Raw genomic sequence first — 18,278 nt, 5'->3', positions numbered from 1 at the left:
TTGAATTCTTCTGGAGTATAAGAGAAGTCGCCATGGACATAGAGTTTTGGGCAGGAGAAAAGAAGGGGCAAGAGGTAGCAATGCAATTTTCATGAAGGTTGAAGAGTGCTTTGGAGACTCTCCAGATTATTTACTTCGTGTTTCAGAATTGGTATTTATTGTTATGTTTGAAGATGTGTCTGATGTGGGAAATGCACAGAGATAACATGGCTTAAGAGGTACCTGAATGCTGAAATCCCGTCTTGTATACCATAGTTTCCATTTCAGATTGTAGAGAGGAAACATTACATTCTGGAAAAAAAAATTTAATAATGTCAGTGAAGTCTCCTTGCCTTCTTCTAACTTATAATAAGTTAACTGTCAGACTGGTACTTTACCTAGATCTTGCGAAGAATTAAAGCAATGCTCTGAGAGATTATGTTCACTGGAATTCTAAAAATGCCAAAAAGAGATTAATAATTTTTTATGATTAACCTCCAAACCTAGACTATTTACTTTTGGAAAGGCAAGAATTGATTTCAATTGTATATTTCAGGCAGCCATCATGGTAACCTGAATTAGGAGTGGCCCTGTGCTAAAACACAAGCACAATCCAAAGGTTCATACATAGCAATGAGGAGAATGTCAGAACCCTGAAGTCCTCAATTCATTATTTTCTTTATTCCACAAATTTTTAAGGCATATCCATTGTATTAAAACATGATTATATGTTTCCTATGTTTTAGTACCCAGGTTGAGATTAAACAACTTTAGAGCAAAAGAAAAAAAATGAACACTTTTATAAGAGAATTAAAATGAGATATTGAAAAATAAAATTTAAGCTAAATGATAAAATTATAAATTACTTGACTAGATAATATGAAACAGGGTTATTTAAATACATATAGGATGGTTTTTAAAATATTAGCGTTTTTGTTTTCTAGAAGAGTGGTTCTAAACTGTGGATGGATATTAAAAACACATGGGAGGTTTTACAAACTACAGATGTCTTCTTGGTATCGAGGAATACTGACATAATTTGTCTGGAGGGTGACCCAGGAGCTGAAAGTTTCAAATGCTTCCCAGGGGAAGTCAAAGTTGAGAACCCTTGCTCTAGACAGTGGTTATCAAACTTTATCTTGTATCTGACTCACCTGGAGGGGTTGTTAAAACAGATTCTGGGCCCCACACGGAGGGTTCCTGGTTTAGTAAGTCTTAGATGGAACCTGCAAATTTGCATTTCTTATATAAGTTCCCATTTGATGCTGAGGTTGCTAGTCTGAGGACATAGACTTTGAACTTTTTGAAAGGTAGAATTTCTGGCCCCACTCCAGATTTAAAGAATCAGCCTCCATGTTTTAAAAAAATTCCCAGGTAATTCGTATGCATAGTAAAACTCAGGAAGCAATTGTCATAGAAAAATTGAATTAGGGAAACTGCCAACAAGTGGGATTAGATTAAACAATGGTGCTATGGTCTGAATGTTTTTGTCCTTCTCACATTTATATGTTGAAATCCTAACTGGCGAGGTGATGGTATTAGCAGGTGGGGCCTTTTGGGAGGTGATTAGGTCATTAGGGCAGAGCCCTCAGGAATGGGATTATTGCCCTGATAAAGGAGGCCTTGTCCTTTCCATGATGTGAACTAGAAGGTACCATCTATGAGGAATGGACACTCACCAGATGTTGCTGGTGCCTTGATCTTGGACTTGCCAGCCTTCCAAACTGTGAGAAATCAAGTTCCATGGCTTATAAGTTACCGGTCTAAGACATTTTGTTACAGCAGCCTGAATGGACTAAGAAAACTGGCAAACATTTTGTCAGGAAATAACGTTACCATTAAAAAATAGTGTTGTGAGAATCTTCAGGCTAGATTTGCATCTTCCTGACATTAGGGTATATTTGGTTTATCCTGCTAATAATTCTCTCTTTGCAAATAAGCTAATGAAGAGCAAAAACAAATATTATCTAACTTTATGCTTTGAAGAGCTCCACATTCTACAAGTCCCAATTGCAGTATAAAAATCAGAAGCACTGCTAGGTACTTTATCTTCTGTATTTTCAATCAGCCCTTAAATGAGAGAAGCTAGGTTTAAGATCAAGTTTTATTATATCTAGTACAATATTTTGTCTCCTTCTAAACTTTATCTTAATAACCTTTAAAAAATTTATAACAGCTTTGCATTTACAAAAATGACAATAGTACAGAGATTTCCTATATCACTCATAAACACTTTTCTATATTGGTACATTTTACATTGGCATAGCAGATTTGACACAACTAATACAACTATATTAATATATTATTGTTAGCTAGAGTCTATACTCCATTTGGATTTTTTTGTTTTACCCCAATGGCGTTTTACTCTTTGAGAATCCTATTTAGGATGCCACGATACATTCTGTTGCCATATCTTCTTAAGCTCCACTTTTCTGCATCAGTTTCTCAGTCTTTTCTTGGCTTTTATGACCTAGACAGTTTTGAGACGTACTGGTTAGGTATTTTGTACAGTTTTTCTCCATTTAATTTTGTCTGATTTTTCATTTTTAGATTTATGTCATGGTTTCGGAGCAATAGAACATGGAGATAAAATACCATTCTCAATACATATCATATGTGATAAACTGATATTCCTGATAGCAGGAATGAGGTCTGCTATCTTGTTTACCTGCCTGAGGTACTGATTGTCAGGTTTTTCCACTGTAATGTTATGCTATATCCCCTTTCCATATACTTATTGGAATAAAGTAAATACGCTCTGCCTACCATAGAAGTGGGAAGTTATGCATGATCTGCTTAAAGGGTATGCATATCAACATAAATTATGTGAAATTGTCCTGCAAAGGGGCATTACCTATTCTCCCCTGTTTACTTATTTTATTTATTAAATCATTTATTTGTATCACTATGAATTCTTGGGTATTTATTTTATATATTGAATTATAATTCTATACTACTTTATTTTGTTCCTCAAGTTTTTCCAGCTTTGGCAAATAGGAACTTTTTCTGCTAGCTCCTGTGCCCCTTTGACACATCTTCATCTTTGTCATCTTTGTAGTTATTTCTTTGTTGTTGTTGTTGTCACCCAGGCTGCCGGAGTGCAATGGCTCACTATAGCCTCAACCTCCCAGGCTCAAGCAATCCTCCCACCTCAGCCTCTTGAGTAGCTGAGACTACAGGCACGCACCACCACACCCAGCTAATTTTTAAATATTTTTGTAGAGACGGAATCTTGATATATTGCCTAGGCTGGTCTTGAACTCCTGGGCTCAAGAGATCCTCCAACTCTAGCCTCCCAAAGTGCTGGGATTACAGGCATGAGCCACCACACCCAGCCTCATAGTTATTTTTTGAGGCTTTTCTTACTTTCTATCAGTACAAGGTGCTGCAGGATCATCTTGCATGTTGCTTGTCCCAATCCTAGAATTGGCTATTTCTACAAGAAGCCTTGGTTCTGTTTACCGAAGAATGGTCTTCTTTATTGGCAAATAGGTGGTAGTTATATTTGAAGTCTTGATGCTCCTAGGCCCTCTCAACTGACAGAGCAAGAAAATATATGTGTGTATGCTAACTTCTGCATGTACATATAGCTATAAATATTTCTGTGTATGTCAATCTGTATATATATATATATAAAGCTAAACATGAGTTATTTCTGACATCTAAAATTCTGATTCAGTACCAAGCAGATCATTCTAGCTTTGCCCCATTGCTTTTCTATAACTTCCCAATCCAACAGTAATGAATTTATATCCATCATCTACTATTCATGTATTTAGTCATTAAATTCAATTTACATGTATAGTGCTCTCTGTATTGTTAAATGGTAATACTATGAGAACCAGCTTTACCAATGAGTATTTTATTGCTATTACATAATCTGTTTACTAAGAAAATTGTATAAAATTATTTTAAATTTGTTATACGCCAATTGTTATAAAATTCATTACTTATATAACAAGTCTTTTGTGTTTAGTGGATGTTATCCATATATGTGGATGAGAGGACACATAATATATGGATTAACATCTATTAAATATCCTTCTAAATGCGAGGACAATTAGATATGTACAGTAAGTTAGTATGATGAGGTTCAACTAAAATCAGGGCTGGTGTTCACCTGGCACACAGTGGTAGATACTTTCCAGGGAATAAAATCTTGACATACTTCTTGGATAGTTGATAGCTGGCTACTATTCTCAGTGCCCCATCTGGTACCAGAGCTGCCTCAAAAATTTCCTCTGGATCTTGGACCCATTCGAGACCTGGTAACTAAAGAGTTAAGGCCTGGAACAGCAGGGGTTCTTCAGGATCCGGTGCTATTTTTGTATAGCCCCTTTTACATTGTAGAATTTGCTAGCACTGGTAATTAACCATTCTAAACATCACCCCATTTTCCATATGAAACATGATTATGTATTGAAAAAACATAGTTATTGTAGCTGTAATGACATCAGGAGCAGTGGTTCTGCACATTTGTGATTGCAAATATGATTACATGGAAGCTTCAGTGTCATTAACAGAAAATCTGCAAATGAAATGTTTCCTCTGAATTGCTTGGCACACAAACTTTTCTGTGGTACCTGATTTAGTTGTCCACTCTGAACCAATATCAATTGGTGATTTTCCAAATTATGAGAAAGATATGGTTTCACAGAACTCTTGTACTTTTGTGAAAGATAATTGGACACAATTTTATTAATTTGTGGAAGTTGTTGGCTTTTAGGTGCTGGATTAATACATATTATATACATACATATTACATATCTTATATAATATTACATATATACAATATATAATATAATATTTCAATCTATAATATATGTATATATAATTTAATATGTGTAATACATATAATATTTATATTATACATATCATATATAGATATGTAAAATGACTTTGAAACAGATATAAAAGGAACCTTACACATACAGACTTTTTAATGTTGATCATTAGGAAGCTTAAATGATAAGCAATTATATAATAATTTATACCTTTCTTATTAATATGTTAATTAAGCATTCTATTCTAGCTTTAAAGCTAAAGCAATGCTCAGAGTATTTAAAATAATTAGTGAATATTTCACTAATTACAAATGTATTTTACAATGTGTAAATCTGATGTAAAAACTTAGAATGTAAAAGTTAATTACACTGTTTTCTGACACTGCAGTAATATTTTCTCAACTTTGTTATGAATTCATAAAACTTTTGGATGCACAATTAATTTTGGTATGCTCATCTCATTCATGTGATAAAGCATTGACACTCACTGAAATAGAAATACTATTAAAACATTTCAAAAATTTAACTGGAAATGAGAAATCATTGAAGTCAATCCCAATTTTACTCAATGCATACTTAGATATTTGTTAAGGGAGTATCTTTGCATGTTGGGTCAGAGTCTAATATTTAGTAAAGTATTTTTAAACATGCCTCTTCTAGATACCTTACTGGGTTTTTCTGTAGGTTTTTTTTCATATGGAATCTTAATTTTAACTTTTTAAAACTTTTTAAATGACACATAATAGTTGTACATATTTATGGAGTACAGTGTGATATTTTGATACATGTATACAATATGTAATGATCAAATCAGTGTAATTAGCGCATCTATCACCTCAAACATTGCTTCTTTGTGTTGGAAATATTCAGAATCCTCCCTTCTAGCTTTGTGAAAATACACATGCATCAAGATGGCCCATTAGAAGCAGCTGTAGTCCATAGCACTCATGGAGAGGAATGAAAGGGGTGAGTGAATATAGCACCTTCAACTGAAATATACAGGTTCTCACACTGGGACTGATTAGAAAAACAACTAGACACACAAAGAAGAAAGGCAGAGTGGGGTGACAGCCCAGCAGGGAGTGACACAAAGCCAAGGGAACCCCCACACCCAGCCAAGAAAAGTGGTTAGTGACTGCGTGACCCCAGGAAACCACACTTCTCCCATGGATCTTTGCAACCCACAGATCAGGAGATCGCCTGGTGAGCCCATGCCACCAAAGCCTTGGGTGTGACACACAGAGTGGTGTGGAGTCTTTGCAGAGCAGTTGCATGGGCATGCGCAGAAACCCAGGAGCTTTACATATTCCAACCCCAGGGTCTCCAACAAATGTGTCTGCAACTCAGGCGAGGCAGGAGGTCTACACATACCCCTAGGAAGGGGGTGGATCTGGGGAGCTGAGCAGCATCATTCTGTGGGCCCCACTTCTATGGCATGTCACAAGACAAGATCCACTGACTTGGAATTCCAGCCCACCATTGGCAAGAGTGTGGAGCCTGCCTGAGACTGGATGGAGCCCTGGGGAGAGGGGCAGTCACCAACTCTGCTGTTTGGTTGACTCAGCCATTCCAGCCTGCAGGCTTTGAAAAGTTCAAAGGCTCTCGACAAGGAAGGGTCCCCCACAGCAGTGCAAAACTGCAGCTTTGCCAGATTACAGACAGACTGTTTCTTTAAGCAGGGCCCCGATTCATTCCTCCTCACTGGGTGAGACCTCCTAGCCAGACCCTCCAGCCATGCCTGCCAGTATGTATTAGGGACAGAGCTCTGATCTCTACCTGGGACAGAGTGCCCAGAGGAAAGGAAAGCCACCACACGGCTTGGTTGGATGACTCAGCAGTTCCAGTCTGCGGGGTTTGGAGAGTCCAAACAGTCCAGATGAGGAAGGGCCCCCCAGCAGTGCAACACCATGGCTTTGCCAGATCACAGCAGACTGCTTCTTTAAGCCAGGCCGCGATCCATTCCTACTCACTGGACAGGACCTCCTAGCCAGACCTTCCAGCTATGCCTGTCAGCATGTATTAGGGGCAGAGCTCTGATCTCTCCCTGGGACAGAATGCCTGAGTCAGGGTGAGGACCACCACTTGCGTATGTCAAACGACTCAGCCATTCCAGCCTATGGGCTTTGTAGAGTATAAGCCAACAGGGGCAGAGGCAGTTCCCCACCATGACACAGCTGTTTTATCGAGGCATGGCCAGACTGCTTCTTTAAGCAGGACCCCAATCCACTCCTTCTAGTGGGGGGGTTCCCCCAGCTGGGTCCTCCCAGCCAGGGCCTCTGGCCACCCATATTCTCCCTAAGATGGAGTGCCTGAGGGGCAGGGCAGGCCACCAGCTTAGCCATTCAGGCTTCTCAGCCGGTTTAGCCTGTAGGCCTTTGAAAGCTCAAGCTGATCAGGGGCTGAAGGGGTCTCTAACCCAGCACCACTACTCTACCAAAAAGCAGCCAGATTGCTTCTTTAAGTGAGTCCCTGATTCCATTCCTCTTGACTGGGTGAGACCTCCTAACCAGGGCCTCCAGTCACCTCCCACAGGCACGTTTGGGTTGGCAATAGGTCAGAACCCCCCTGAGACAGAGCTTCCAGAGGAAAGGGCAGGCCGTCATCTTTGGCATTTTGCAGCTCTCACTGGTGATACCTCCAGGTATGAGAAAAAACGAGGCAACTAGGGTCTGGAGCAGGCTCCTAACAAACCACAGCAACCCTACAGAAGAGTGCCCAAACTGTTAAAAGAAAAACAAACAGAAAACAACAGCAACAAAACCCAAAAACCCCATCCAATGATCAGCAACCTCAAAGATCAAAAGTAGATAAGCCCACAAGGATGAGAAAGAATTAATGCAAAAATGCTGAAAACTCAAAAAGCCAGCGTGTGCCTTTTCCTCCAAATTACTGCAACACTTCTCCAGCAAGGGCTCAGAATTAGGCTTAGGCTGAGATGGCTGAAATGACAGAAGTAGGCTGCAGAAGGTGGGTAATAACAAACCTCACTGAGCTAAAGGAGCATGTTGTAACCCAATGCAAGGAAGCTAAGAATCAGGATAAAACAATACAGGAGCTGACAGCCAAAATAGTCAGTTTAGAAAGGAAGATAACTGACCTGTTAGAGCTGAAAAACACACTACAAGAACTTCAAAATGCAATCACACGTATTAATAGCAGAATAGACAAAGCAGAGGTAATGTACAAAGGACAGCCCATCAGACTAACAGCAAGCTCCTCAGTGGAAATCCTACAAGCTAGAAGAGATTGGGGGCCAATATTCAACATTCTTAAAGAAAAAAAATTAATTCAGAACTTCATATCCAGTCAAACTAAGATTCATAAGTGAAGGAAAAATAAGATTATTTTCAGACAAGCAAATGTTGAGGGAATTCATTACTATTGGACTCATCTTGCAAGAGCTCCTGGAAGAAGCACTAAATATGGAAAGGAAAATGGTTATGAGCCACTACAAAAACACACTGAAGTACACAGACAAGTGACACTATGAAGCAACCACATAAACAACTCTGCAAAATAACCAGATAGCATCATGATGACAGGATCAAATCCACACATAACAATACTAACGTTATATGTAAATGGTATAAATGCCCCAATTAAAAGACAGAGTGGACAGATGGATAAAGAAACAAGACCCAGTAGTATGCTGCCTTTAAAAGACCCATCTCACATGAAAGACATACCTAGGCTCGAAATAAAGGGATGGAAGAAAATTTACCAAGCAAATGGAAAACAAAAAAAAGCAAGAGTTGCAATCCTAGTTTCTGACCAAACAGACTTTAAACCAACAAAGATCAAAAAAAGACAAAGAAGGGCATTACATAATTGTAAAGGGTCCAATTCGACAAGAAGAGCTAACTATCCTAAATATATATGCACCCAATACAGGAGCACCCAGATTCACAAGGCCAGTACTTAGAGACCTTCAAAGGGACTTAGACACCCACACAATAATAGTGGGAGACTTTAACAACCCCACTGACAATCTCAGACAGATAATTGAGACAGAAAATTAACAAAGACATTCAGGACTTGAACTCAGCTCTGGATCAAGTGGACCTGGTAGATACACACAGAATACTCCACTCAAAAACTACAGAATATACATTTTTCTCATTGCCACACAGTACTTGCTCTAAAATTGTTTACATAATCAGAAGTAAAACACTCCTCAGAAAATGCACAAGAACTGAATTCATACCACATAATGTCGCAGACCACAGTTCAGTGAAATAAACTCAAGACTAAGAAATTCACTCAGCCGGGCATGATGGCTCATGCTTGTAATCCCAGCACTTTGGGAGGCTGAGGCGGGTGGATCAAGAGGTCAAAAGATCGAGACCATCTTGGCCAACATGGTGAAAACCCGTCTCTACTAAAAACACAAAAATCAGCTGGGCATGGTGGTACATGCCTGTAGTCCCAGCTACTCAGGAGGCTGAGGCAGGAGAATCGCTTGAACCCAGGAGGTGGAGGTTGCAGTGAGCTGAGATCGTGTCACTGCACTCCAGCCTGGCGACAGAATGAGACTCCATCTAAAAAAAAAAAAAAAAAGAAATTCACTCAAAATCATACAATTACATGGAAATTGAATAACTTGCTCCTGAATGACTTTTGAGTAAATAATGAAATTAAGGCAGAAATCAAGTTATTTGAAACTAATGACAACAAATATGCAACATACCAGAATCTATGGCATGAATCTAAGGCAGTGTTAAGAGGGAAATATATAGCACTAAATGACAACATCAAAAAGTAAAAAAGATGTCAGGTTAACAACCAAACATCACAACTAAAAGACTAGAGAACCAAGAGCAAAGAAATCCCAAAGCTAGCAGAAGACAAGAAACAACCAAAAGCAGAGCTGAACTGAAAGAGGTTGAGACATGAAAAACCATTCAAAAGATCAACACATCCAGAAGTTGTTTTTTTTTTGAAAAAATTAATAAAATAGATAAACTGCTAGCTAGACTAATAAAGAAGAACAAATGGAAGATTCAATAAACACAATCAGAAAGGACAAGGGAGATATTATCACTGACCCCACAGAAATAAAAACAATCATCAGAGAATATTATGGACACCTCTATGCATAAAAACTAGAAAATCTAGAAGAATGAATAAATTCCTGGACACATTCACGCTCCCAAGACTGAACCAGGAAGAAATTTTATATCTGAAAAGACTAATAAGAAGCTCTGACATTGAGTCAGTAATAAATAGCCTACCAACAAAAAAAAAGCCCAGGATCAAATTCGTGGCTGAATTCTACCAGATGTACAAAGAAGAGCTGCTACCATTCCTGTTGAAAGTATTCCAAAAAACTGAGGAGGAGGGACTCCTCCGTAACTCATTCTATGAGGCCAACATTATCCTGATACCAAAACCTGGCAGAGACACAACCAAAAAAAAAAAAAAGAAAACTTTAGGCCAATATCCTTTATGAACATTGATGCAAAAATCATCAAAAAAATACTGGCAAATGGAATTCAGCAACACGTCAAAAAGCTTATCCACCACGATCAAGTAGGCTTTATTTCTTTAATGCACAGTTGGTTTAACCTACACAAATCAATAAATATGACTCATACAAACAGAACTAAAGAAAAAAAACACAAGATTATATTAATAGATGCAGAAAAGGCTTTCAATAAAATTTAACATCCTTTCATGTTAAAAACTCTCAATAAACTAGATATTGAAGGAACATACCTAAGAATAATAGGAGCCATATGTGACAAACCTACTGTTAACATCATACTGAATAGGCAAAAGCTTGAAGAATTCCCCTTGAAAACCAGCACAAGACAAGGATGCCCTCTCTCACCATTCTTATTCGAAATAGTATTGGAAGTCCTTGCCAGGGCAATCAGGCAAGAGAAAAACATAAAGGGATCCAAAATAAGCAGAGAGGAAGTAAAACTATCACTGTTTGCAGGTGACATGATCTTATATCTAGAAAACCCTATAGTCTCAGCCCAAAAGCTCCCTAAGCTGATAAACAACTTCAGCAAAGTCTCAGGATAGAAAATCAATATGCATAAATCACTAACATTCCTACACACCAAAAACAGTCAAGCTGAGAGCCACATCAGGAGTGCAATCTCATTCACAACTGTCACATAAAAAAACCAAATACCTAGTAATACAACTAGCCAGGGAGGTGAATGATCTCTACAAGGAGAACTACAAAACACTCCTCAAAGAAATTGGAGATGACACAAACAAATGAAAAAGCATTCCATGCTCATGGATAGGAAGGATCAGTATCATTCAAATGGCCTTACTACCCAAAGCAATTTACAGATTCAAAGCTATTCCCACTAAACTACCACTGACATTCTTCAAAGAATTAGGAAAAAATATTTTAAAATTCATATGGTACCAAAAAAAGAGTTTGAATAGCCAAGGTAATCCTAAGCAAAAAGAATAAAGCTGGAGACATCACACTATCCAACTTCAAATTATACTGCAGGACTACAGTAAACAAAACAGCATGGTACTGGTACAAAAACAGACACATAGACCAATGGAACAGCATAGAGAGTCCAGAAATGAGGCTGAACAGTTAGAACTATCTGATCTTTGACAAACCTGAAAACAAGCAATGGGGAAAAGATTCCCTGTTCAATAAATGGTGCTGCGATAACTGGCTAGCCATATGCAGAAAAATTAAACTGGACCACTTCGTTACATCATATAAAAAATTAACTCATTATGGTTAAAGACTTACACGTGAAACCCCAAATAATAAAAACCCTAGAAGACAACCTAGGCAATACCATTCTGGACATAGGAATGGACAAAAATTTTATGATGAAGATACCAAAAGTAATTGGAACAAAAGCAAAAATTATCAAGTGGTATATAATTACATGAAAGAACTTATGCACAACAAAGGAAACTATCAACAGAGTAAACAGACAACCTACAGAATGGGAGAAAATTATTACAAACTGCATCTGACAAAGGTCTAATATCCAGCATCTACAAGAAACTTAAATTTACAAAAGAAAAACAAAACACCATTAAAATATGGTTAAAGTACATGAATAGACACTTTTCAAAAGTGCAGGAGTCTGTCTCGCATATCCTGATTCAATGACGGATGCATAACATACACTGACACAGATATTCTGCTTGTCAGACCGGCCAAGTATCCAGGCCACTTACAGACTCTAAGGAGAGTGCTGTCAGCCACGGCCCCAGCTAGCTGGCCTTCTTGGCATTTATTTAGCACACATTAAATGACAAAAGCTTTGAGTCAACACCATTAGAGGGTAATCAACCTGGTTACCTACCCCCGAGAGAGCCATCCTGCCCATGAGTAATCAAAGGTTAGTTTTAGGACCACATGAGTAAACAAGCTCTTTAGATAAACTACTCTACATTCCTTTGTATCTGCGCCCTAAGCACTCTGGTTCCTGCAAAGAGACTGGCTGCTTTCAGCCAAACTATCTGAAGCTATGCAAAAACCTTTTGGCCTTCCAAGAAGGTTCGTGTTTTATTTTATAATTTTCCCCACCATCCTGACTGAACCCCTACACAAAAGAAGACATACATGCAGCCAACAATCATAGGAAGAAAGCATCACTGATCATTAGAGAGACGCAAATTGCAGCCCACATGAGATACCATCTTACACCAGTCAGAATGGCTGTTCTTAAGAAGTCAAAAAATACAGATGCTGGTGAGGTTGTGGAGAAAAAATGCTTATGCACTGTTGGTGAGAGTCTAAGTTAGTTTAACCATTGTGGAAGACAGTGTGCTGATTCCTCTAGTAGCTAAAAAAAGAAATACCATTCCACCCAGCATTCCCATTACTGGGCATATACCCAAAGGAATAGAGATCATTTTATTATAAAGACACATGTGTGCACATGTTCATTGCAGCACTATTCACAATAACAAAGACATGAAATCAATCTCAATGCCTGTCAGTGGTAGACTAAAGAAATTGTGGTACATATATACCATAGAATACTATACGGCCATAAAAAGAATGAAATTATCTCCTTTGCAGCAACATGGGTGCAGCTGTAGGCCATTATCCTAAGCAAACTAACACAGGAAGAGAAAACCAAATACTGCATGTTCTCACTTATAAGTGGGAGCTAAATGATGAGACCACGGGAGCCAAATGATGAGAACACATGAACACATAGAGGAGAATAACAGACACTGGCACCTATCAGTGGGAGGAGGGTGGGAGGAGGGAGAGAACCAGGAAAAATAATCTATGCTTAATACCTGAGTGACAAAATAATCTGCAGAACAACCCCTCAAGACACAAATTCATCTATGTAATAAACCTGCATATGTACCCCTGAATTTAAAATAAAAGTTAAGTAAATTTTAAAAAAAGGTTTGGATGACTATACTGAGTAAATTCCGTCATTTTTACAGAATCTTAACTGCATTCCTGAGAGATTACTTCACAAACACTTGCAGAAAGTAATACATATTTAAATGGAATAACATATAAACAGGTTGCTTAATAAAAATACAGAGTATGTGGTATGACATTCTCTAGCAAATACCAGAAAGCTGTATTTAGACTCTGGATGTTATTGTGAGAATAAAATGAACACCCTTCCTCTCTCGCCCATTATTACCATATTTCTTGGAAAAAAAAATGTTTGATTAAAAAATTTGCCATTTATTTGCTCTGCAAGTAAATGAAAATTTACCTTCCTTCAAATTTGAATATCATCCATACCCTTATTAATATTTATTTTTACAGCCAGATTCATCTTTACAGTTCTCCCTTATACCCCATTTTCTTCTTCCTCTTTCTTTTATCAAATCAAGTTTTGTCACATTTTCTTTTACCATTGCTTCTTACAGTCCTTTTTCTGTTTCTACTGCTAGTAATCAAACAGTAGATTTGCATATTCCTTTCCAGAATCATAGAAAAAAATGAAAGGCAGCAGAGAATAGATTGCAAGATCCAATTAGCCAGTCTCCCTGATTCCTGTTTTTGTCTTCAAATGAATATACACCCAATATTGGCTACAGAGACTATAAAACAAAGATGAAATCAGATTATATCTATGTTCAATACCTTCAGTAAAACAAAACCTAATTTATTCAATTTGAACTTTACTGCTCTTTTCAATATCATTTTATCTTATCTAAGCAAACAATTTGTTGTCACTTATTACAAACCATTCTCAGAGTTCTCTGGTCAAGTGTCCGTCAAATTTCATGCTTACCTGTTTTGCCTTGCTCTTTTCGTGGTCTTCTCCCTAACACATCTCTCTTGATCATCTCATTGTTTAACTGACAAATTTCTACTCATTCTCTTTGATCAAACATATTTGTTTATCAGTTATCTCTTGTCTGTACCATTATAAACAAATAAATTCCTCCTTTTATTATACAAATTGTCATGCTCTGTGTGTGTTATAGAAATTAGTGGACATATTTAAGGACACCATGTACACTAGCATAGATGATGCCTTGCAAGGAGCACCTTGTTGAGGGCAAGGATCGCTCAGTACAAGGTTGCATACACTGAAGCAAAAGATGCATTTTTTTTTTATTTTTATGAATGTAATATGTGCTCAGTAAACTTTTACCATCCACCTGGAGAGGGCGCCTACTCCAAATTAAAACAGTTTAATTGTAAGTTAGATTAGTCCTATACAAGGTTGCTTCCTTCACTTTAATGTGACTACTCTGAGGGCAGGAATCATATCCTTTCTTTGGTATTTACTGTCCTCAAGCCTAGAATACTTGCTGTATTTTTTTGGTAAATTAAACCCTGGGGAGTAATAAATAAAATAATAAATTAAAATTCTTGAGAATCTAGCTTAAAAATGTCAAACTTTAAAATTTGCTGTATTCCTTTTTCCATATTCTAAGGTTTCTTGCAATAGTAATCAGGTCTATAAAATTAGCATGGGTGTAGACCAATAGAAATTACTATTTCTTCATTTAGTATATGGCATTTGAAGTGGTGTTGCTTGGTACTAAAATATTTGTACCTCCAAAGCACACAGAACCTGGCAGACTAAGTGGTAGTACCATTGATAAGAAACTCAGAGAAGATGCCTAATAATAAATAACTACCACATGTGTACAGATTTTTGATTCCCAGATTTTATCCTCACATTTGTTTAAGGAGTATGTGATTGTTGAGTGTGGGATGATAATGATATGATAACAATAAGGAAATGAATTAGGGTGACTAAAGTGGGAGAAGATACACCAATGTAGAGGAGACTCATATTATGTGTAATTTTCTGAACAATTACTATTTTGATTTGAGACTTCAGTTTTCATGTAACGTTTCCCCAAATTCCTATGGTCATCATGAGGTTAATAATTCTTCCCAAATGTTCATTGACAGGATGAGATTTTATTTTTTCTATGTTAACCAGAGAAGTCAGTGGTATAGGCATGTAGAGAGGAGAGTAGCTACCAACAAAAACAAAAGAGAAACAGTTGTAATAAGTTGAATCAAAATCAAAGAGCAAATAGATTGTAAATTGCCATTGAAATTATGAGGAAAAAAAGAAAACTACTTTCACACAATACTCAGTTCCTTCTGATATAAAAATAACTTTTGTAAGTCATCAAAAATGGCACAGTAAAAACTATTAAAACTTTGTCCCTCCATAAAATAATAGATAGGCTGGCACAAACTCAGAATCAATTTTTTTTCCAAAATTCTGAGATCTAATAAAAAACTCACAGCAATCAGGAAAACTCAATTTAAAAAAAAGCTGTTGAATATTGATAAGAGAATATTTTGGTGTTTTAACCTAATCATTTTTTATAACCTACTCCTCAGCTTGGCAGTAGCCATGAATGGAAGAATCCACATACCTGTTAAAAGTTTCTGGTACTAGAGAGAGCAATATACACATTATTCTCAAAGCAAAAGGGTTGTGTGTTTTGACATGTCTGATATACCTCTGAAGGATTAGCTCAAGAGCTTGTGTTTGTTAAACTTGCATAAAGCATTGCCAGGGCTGAAGTGGCTTCTTGAGCAACATTTGTCAAAAGCAAATGTTAAATGCAAAAGTATTAGCTACAGCCACCTGGGGTGAAGGACTAAAACTGATGCCAACATTAGACAGAATGAGAAGCCTGGTAAAAAAAGAAGCTGAGAGAGAAGATACTTGAAGCAATAAGTACTTTTAAAAGTTTTGGTGTATGTTGGGGAACCTAGGAGGCCATATACATTCCCAGGACAAAAATGCATACTCGGAAAATAAGTAAGAAGACCATGAGCTTTCACTACTAGCTAATAGTTAAGCTCTGTGCAAGCAGAAATTAAATGTTAAGATAGAGTTATAAACAACCTAGCTAAGCTTTGTAGGGGTGTCCCAACACAGACCCAATTTGCAAAGACTGGAAGATATTTAAATATTTATTTATTTTTGCCTTATGGCATTTTAGGTATTGTTTGTCAGATCTCTAGCTGATTACTAAGCTAATGGAACAAACACATCAATTTCCACACATGCAAAATATATACACTTTATAAAAACAGTTCATAAAAGTCACTTAATGAAAAGTAACTACAATAACCAGCAGAACAAACCCTTAGGAGGTAGAATAATTTGTTTTCTAATATTGCAACTCAGAATCTTTTTTTTTCAAAATTCTGAGATCTAATAAAAAACTCACAGTTTTTTACAATATTCCGAATGTTCAATTTTCAAAATAAATCATGAGGCAAGCAAAGAAAAAAGAAAGTATATCCCAATCATAAATACACAAAATAAATGAATGGAAACATAGAAACAGTCCCTGAGGATGGCCAAATACCGAACTTCCAAAGAGACTTTAAATCAACTGTCTTGAATATGCTAAAAGAACTAAAAAATTACCATGGACAAATAACTAAAGGAACAAAGGACACACATGTATGAAAGAAAGAAAATATCAATAAAAACATGAAAAATATAAAAATAATCCAACTAGAATCTCTGGGGCTGAATGGTATAATAACGGACAAAAAGTTTAGTAGAAAAGAAAAACGGCATAATAAGAAGACAGAACAAATAACCGACAAATTTGAAAATAGGACAATTGAGATTATCCAGTCTGAGGAGAACAGAGGAAAAAAAAATAAGTTAACAAAGCCCAGGAGACCTGTGGGACACCATCAAACACATTAACATATGCATAATGAAAGTTACCGAAGGAGAGAAGACATAGATGGGGACAAGAATAAAATGTGAAGGTATTAGGTTGGTGCAAAAGTAATTGTGGTTCTTGCCGTTACTTTAAAAACAGATATTCAGATAGCAGGTAAAAGTTTCTTTCTGAGTGTGTCTGTGAGGGTGTTCCAGAAGCGACTGACATTTGAATCAGCAAACTGCTGTGGCTCATGCCTGTAATCCCAGCACTTTGGGAAGCCGAGGCCAGCGGATGACCTGAGGTCAGGAGTTCGAGACCAGCCTGGGAAACATGGTGAAACCCTGTCTCTACTAAAAACACAACAATTAGCGGGGCGTGGTGGCAGGTGCCTGTAATTTCAGCTACTTGGGAGGCTGAGTCAGGAGAATTGTTTGAACCCAGGGCGGTGGAGGTTGCAGTGAGCTGAGATTGCACCACTGCACTCCAGCCTGGGCGAAGATATACCCTCACTAATGTGGGTGGACATCATCCAATCTGTTGAGAGTTCTGACAGTGGAAAAGTGGAGGATTAACTCTCTTTTCCTAGGCTAAGATATCCATCTTATTTTGCCCTCAAACATCAGAGTTCCTGGTTCATGGGCCTTTGGACTCCATGACTTACACCAGCAGTGTCCCTAGTTATCAAGCCTTCAGATTCAGTCTAAATTACACCGACAGCTTTCCTGGTTCTCCAGCTTGCAGATGATATATCATGGGAATTCTTGTGTCCATAATTGTGTGAGCCAATTCCCATAACAAATTCCCTCTTTATCTATCTATCTATCTATCTATCTATCTATCCATCCATCCATCTCTTATTGGTTCTGTTTCTCTGGAAAACCCTGACTAATACGTGCACTATCAAGAGAACAAAAAAGCCACAGTATTAGAGAAAATATTTGTAAATTATATATTTGTTAAAAAATTAATAACCAGAATATATAAAACACTGTAATAACAACAGAAAACAAAACAAAAAAAATAAACGGGCATAAGATTTTAATAGGCTTTTCTCCAAAGAAAATATACAAATGACCAACACACAAATGAATTGATGCTCAGCATAATTTATCATTAGGAAAATGCAAAACAAAACCACAATGAGATACTGCTTTACACCCAATGAGATGGCTACAATCAAAATAAAAATTATAACAAGTGTTAGCAAGAATGTAGAAAAATCGTAGCCCTTATACATTGTGTGTAGAAATGTAAAATGGTGTATCTGTTGTGGAACATAGTTTGGAGATTACTCAAAAAGTTAAACACAGAATTACCATAGGACCTAGCAGTTCCACTGCGAGGTATATTCTCAAAAGAATAGAAAACAGATGTTCAAAGAAAAACTTCTACACGAATTTTTATAGCAACACTATT

Source organism: Pan paniscus, chromosome X, assembly GCF_029289425.2.
Source record: "Pan paniscus chromosome X, NHGRI_mPanPan1-v2.0_pri, whole genome shotgun sequence".
Classification (NCBI taxonomy): Eukaryota; Metazoa; Chordata; class Mammalia; order Primates; family Hominidae; genus Pan; species Pan paniscus.
This window is presented reverse-complemented; position numbering follows the sequence as displayed.